Below are 6,000 nucleotides of genomic sequence, written 5' to 3' on the forward strand. Positions count from 1 at the left end.
CTTCGACAACCGTCTCCCTCAACTGTCCCGCACTCTCTTTTCCTCCTTCGACTGCACTATCTAGGAAACCACATATATAAACATGCAGTCGAGGGAAAATTAGGGAACATCTCTGGAATTTGATTATATAGAAGGGTGACATAAGCTCTTATCATGTGAATATTGACTAGAAAGCAACATGATGAAATACTTAATTGCTTTTCTAGTCATGTTAAAAATGTCAACATTAGCAGTTGGTCTGAGAAGGGTTTCCTTTGAGTTGTTTGAGTTTAATTCAACAAACATATTTAGCTGCATTCTAGTCATGTCAACGTTAGCAATTGGTCTGACAAAGGTACTAATTTTTCTTTGACTGCAATCTGTTGTTGAGTTGTTTGGGATAGAATCATTTTTGTATCTGTCAAGTAGAGTGGAGATTGGGTGAAGATAACATCGATAACATCATTATATTTAAGCTACAGTTCAACTTGCCTGTTTGGAGATGGACATTGGGTGATGTTGGTTGTACAGTTCAATGATCTTTTATGGTTCAAGCACTATCTAACTTAATAAAGGATTTTGAAATTGTAAATAAGCATAAGTTGTGTTAAAATTCTTGATGTCGGCTGTTGGGAATGTAAATGTTGATTGGAAGAGTTAAAGCTTGAGCCTATCACTAATTGTGAAATCAATATAGTAAATGCTACTACTATTAAGCATGGTCAAAGCTCTTCCATGGTTATGATTTTTTCACTAGTGATTGAGTTGTTCTGTTCATTTGTGTATGAATTGTCCAAACACGTGTGGAGTCCCACTACATTATGAACTATAATTATAGAGGGCTGCTTTAGTGTTTAGGTATATTGGGGTAAAGATAAGGATGCTATGTGATAAGCTCATATTTATATATATTTTACATCAAATTCACTTGTCTTTTCTTAGTTAGTTCCTTATATTTTTGAGCTATTTACATTGTTTTTGTGTTTTTTGGGATTTGTCAAGCCAAGAAAAGAAAAATAGCACAAGTTGCATATTAAGTAACAAATTTGTCAAAACTACTTGTGCAGGTCAACTGACTTTGGAAGCAAGTTATGAACAGCTCAAAATGAATTAGAGAATGAGCCTTATATGCTTGAAAAGCTACGGATGTCTATTTTCTGGAGCATTTCGTGGATTGTTAATATCATTTTTGTAGAAGACGTTATGGCCGTTTTAACACTGAAAGGTTCACAAGAGACTGGGCAGTTTGTAACTGCAATGAAAGCAATAAACCCAATAAATCTAGCAGCCAAAACTGATGCAGCCAAGAATAAGCCAGCTGATATCTACTCAAATATCATAGGAAATGGAAATAAAAATGAGGATTAAGTGGGAGTAATTGGCATAAAGGCTACCCAAAGAGTTACAATTGTTTTACCATTTCCTCCCACTTATTGCCATCACTAAATGGCTGTTAGTGGGTGAGTTAAGGAGAAGAAAGTGGGGTAGCAAGTTAAAAAGGGGAAAAGGTGCAGGTTGCAGGGTTGGAGAAAGAAGAGAAAGAAAGAAAAAAATAGAAAAGAAAGAGGACAAGGCAGCTTTGCGGAAAGGAAGGAAAGGAAGGAGGAAATCTTGGCATTCTCTTCTCTCGGTTTTATCTTCCCAAACTCATGTCTTTCTTTTGGTTTTATTTAATAATAATGTGTAACTAAATTTTTAGTAGTTAGGGGCTGTTTTGAAGCCCCAAATATGATTGCAAGTTTGTTATGACATTTTGTTTGAATTACTTTTATGAATGGATGAAAATTGATTCACTACTTGTCTCATTGATGAATTCTTTATTTGTTTTCTAGGATTCTAACGCTATGAATATGTGTGTGCCTGCCCTTGTCGAATGAGGACCTACATATGTTCTAGAGTAGTACTTGTTAATTGCGATTAATATGTGAACCAATTTCTAAGATAAGTAAGACAGCGCCAGTACTTACGATGCCTTGTGATGACTCAAACTCTTTTCATTCTTAATGATTTCTACTTGTTAAATCTATGAACACGCCATTCTAGATTGCATGCTAGGGACTAAGTTAAGTTGAAAACGCCATTCTCTTAACATACTACGTAAGAAAGAGTAATAGGTTGAGTTCTAACATTGAGCCAACTTGAGCATCTTCATCCAGAAATAAAAGGAATTTGAATGAAACATAACATGTTTGCATGATTATTTGGTGGTGGATAGCAATTCCCCTAACTCGTTTTTCTTAATTTGTGAACTACTTAAAATTTGTTTCTGTTATGTTTTTGTTCAATTTAATTTAAATAGCATATCAACTCCAAAAATCCCAAACATTTGTAGAAGTGTAGCTCTGTGTGTCTAGTGTCTTCATATAAAATTTTGTAAAATTTAGATAAGTGTAAGTTGGTCTAATAATTATTTTTCGGTGGCTGGTCAGTAGGGACAGCAACCAGTTTTTGTGACATTTTAAGTAGTTAGATAAAACAATCTTCTGCGGGAAAGACCCTTATTTTCATACGCTACAATTGACAAATCTTAGCTTTAATAAGGAAAATCAATAGGACATTTGTGTGCTACTTTGTGCTGTGCTTTTAATCCTATCACTATGTTTGTATTGTGTTGATTTGATTCCGAACTAATTCTTATTGCAATTGCTTTCTTTAATAAGGTTTGCTATCATATAAAAAAGGATGAAATACATGTTTTACAAGCTATCATATCCGTGCATTGTTATATTTTTAGTTTAACTGATTGAACACTTGGGCAAAGAATACTACTAACTGATTGAACACAAGGATGAAATACATGTTCATATTCGTGTTGCTTTCTTTAATAATGTTTTGTGTTGCTTTATTCCTCATCATTTGTTATATCCGTGCATTGTTGTATGGTCACACCCAAAGGTGTTACACACATTTTTCCCTAACAAAAAAAAGATAAAAAGTAAAAAGTGAGCTTTCTTCTTTCTCACTTGTGTTTATTAGGTATGTCTACTTAAGTGGAACTCTCCCAATTATATACGAATTTCATCTTGAGGCTTTAGAACTAGAATTGTAATCAGAGCATCAATCACATTTATATCAACTTTATCCAACTTATTGTCATACATGAAACATACTTCTCTACACTGAGAATAAAGGGAAGTCCTTGTTACTTTTTGTTGGCAATTTTCCAGTTAATATGGTCCTTTGAGTTGGCGATTTTCAGTTAATATAGTCCTTGCCAAAAGGCCATCTGACATTCCATCTTTCTTATGTTAAGATTCAAACTACTATGCTGATTTTAATTAAATGAGTTGATGGTTTAGTCTGCTTGTTTTTCATGTTGTAATTGCTTTATTTTAATTCAAATAACTATGATGCTAGGTTTCAAAGTCTTGTGAAAGCATTTCCCCTGAAAACCTCCTCAAGGTATAAATGGTTGATTTACTTGGATGCATCTAGTAAGTAGGCTTTTGTGGCTTAAATCCTATGTGCCTGCTTTCTTTCATAATCGATACACTGTTTTTCTTCTTTAACACAAAACTTTATTGCTCAAATTTCCAATAGAAGTAGAATTTTTCCTATGTCATTGATTTAGTGTTATTCTTTTTATTTATTATTTTTTTAAAGTTGCTTATATGATTAATCTGATAAATACTATAGAAGTTTTAGAAGGATTATGATTGGTTGCTTGTATAACTAACAGTCCAGAGAGCAATTTATTATCTTCTCATTGTGTAGATGTCACATCTAATTAGAAGTCGTAAGGTGGTGTCGAATGCAACCCGTTCGATTCCCCCGCCTCCTACTTTAGTCGCTATTGCTCCAGCAGAAATGGACCATAGGCCGGTTAATCCTGTCAATCCAGTTGGTTCTGTGGTCTCCTAGGTGTTGGCGTCATTAGCCTCTTTAATGGCACAACCTATTAGCGCCAAGCGTGGTCACCGCCGGCCCTGCATGCCCAACAAATCAGCATCCACTACTAATGCCTCAGGGTCCCAACAAGGTAAACATGTGATAAACGCTGAGAACTGAATTTTTCTACAATACCTTGGTGATTTCTCCATATAGACTTCTTCATCTCATATAGGAAGATCAATTAAGCTTTGCAACCTGAAAGTTTGTCATTTTATTTCCAATAACTACTCGAATAAATCTCTTATGCTAAACTTTGTCAATATTTATATTGCTAATAAAATTTGCCATTTTCTGTTATCAGTGTTTGATATAAATAATTATGTTTGTTGGAGCATGAATGCTAATGGTTGATTTACTGTCAAATCTATGACTTGAATTCAAAATAATGTAACAACAAATAACTAAAAAATTGAGTTGCTAAATAGAATGTGGAAGTTAAATGTTCCTCATGTGATTAAAATTTTTAGTTGGCTTTTCATTCTGTATCGGTTACAAACTAGATATACACTATGTAATATTTCATTTGGAATCCACTACTGAAGCATTCAACTGTTGTGATTGTTGTTAGATATCATATATTATTCATTACATTGTCCAGGGTTTGGGAATTGTTATAACTTTAGGGGAGGTTTTGCCGAAATTTCGGTTTAATGTGTTGTGTTTGTTTGATTGTTTTTTATTTTTTTCAGCAAAGAAAAATACCTAGGGACCTTTGTAAACACGGAAAATTCCTGAAACAAACAAGACAAGAACACGTATACAAAATAATATTTTGTATTAATTTTGGGGTTACAATCTCTTTTACAATTTGATCATTTGATTCTATCTTCGTGAGGTGTAGATTTGTGAATGGGTCGTTGATCTAAAGGGTCGTCGGGGCTTGATTTAGGGATGAACAATGGTGCAGATTTGTTGATGTTGTTGATCCAAAGGGCCATCGAGGCTTGATCCTAGGATGAACGAGGATGAACAGATATTTAAGGGCCTTTGGGGCTTAATCTTGATGAACAGTTATGTGGATTTCTTCAAGGGCCATTGGGCTTGATCTTGATGAACGAGGATGAATGGATCTTCAAGGGCCTTCGGGGCTTGAACTTGATGAATTGTTGTGTGGATTCTTCAAAGATCGTTGGGCTTGATCTTGATGAACGAGGAATGTTTCTTCAAGGGCCTTCAAGGATTGATCTTGAATGAACGAGGGATGTTTCTTCATGGGCCGTCATGGCTTGATCTTGAATGAACAAGGGCCTCGAGGATTTGGAAAAGAACGAAGAGTGCTTTCTCGATCCTTCGAAATTCTTAGGAATTTGGGGGGTTGGATGCTTGAGAGCTTCAGAGTTTCAAAGCTTCCAGGATTTTGTGAAGTGAATTGGTGTCATGAAATGAAAGGCTTAGCCTTCTATTTATAGAATTTTTCAAGGCTTAATTTTGAATATAATAATTAGATGAAATAAATCATTTTTGCTAGGTATTGACATGTGTCCTTTTTTTAATGACTTTTTCAAGTTTTGTTGAGTCACATGTTGCATGTAAAATTTATGTGACACGTGAACGTTGAAATTTTAATGCATTGGTCAACATTTATTTCACCGAAATTTCGATGTCTACAAATGCCCTCACTTCAAGGCGCTTCGTATACATGTGCTTGTCACATGTAGAAGATGTGTTTTGAAGTCCCTTAATGCAGACGCCGATCTAAGAGCCATCGATGCTTGATCTTGAATTGGGTTGAAAGTTTCTTTAAGGGTCGTCGGGGCTTTATCTTAAATTCGGCTGGAAGATTTTCTGGTTTCCTCCAATTGTTGATTTTCCACAGGCTTAATCTTGAACTGAGCTGGAAGTTTTTCTGGTTTCTTCTAAAAGGTCGGAACTAACTCCTTTTATCTGGAGCTGAATTTGATTCAAGGGTGGTGGACACTTGATCTTGAATCGGACTTGTGGTTTCTTCAAAGGCCATTAAGGCTTGATCTTGAATTTAAATGGGACCACGATTGGTTTCACCTGGCAAGTGAGATTCACCTTTGTTGGGGATGAATCAGCACGTGCAGTTGTTGCGTTTGTTGATTATCCACAAGCTTGATGTTTCATTGTCACTCGTCTTATCTATTCTCTAGGCAAATGTGGTATCTT

The sequence above is a fragment of the Malus domestica genome, chromosome 12 (assembly GCF_042453785.1).
Source record: "Malus domestica chromosome 12, GDT2T_hap1".
NCBI lineage: Eukaryota > Viridiplantae > Streptophyta > Magnoliopsida > Rosales > Rosaceae > Malus > Malus domestica.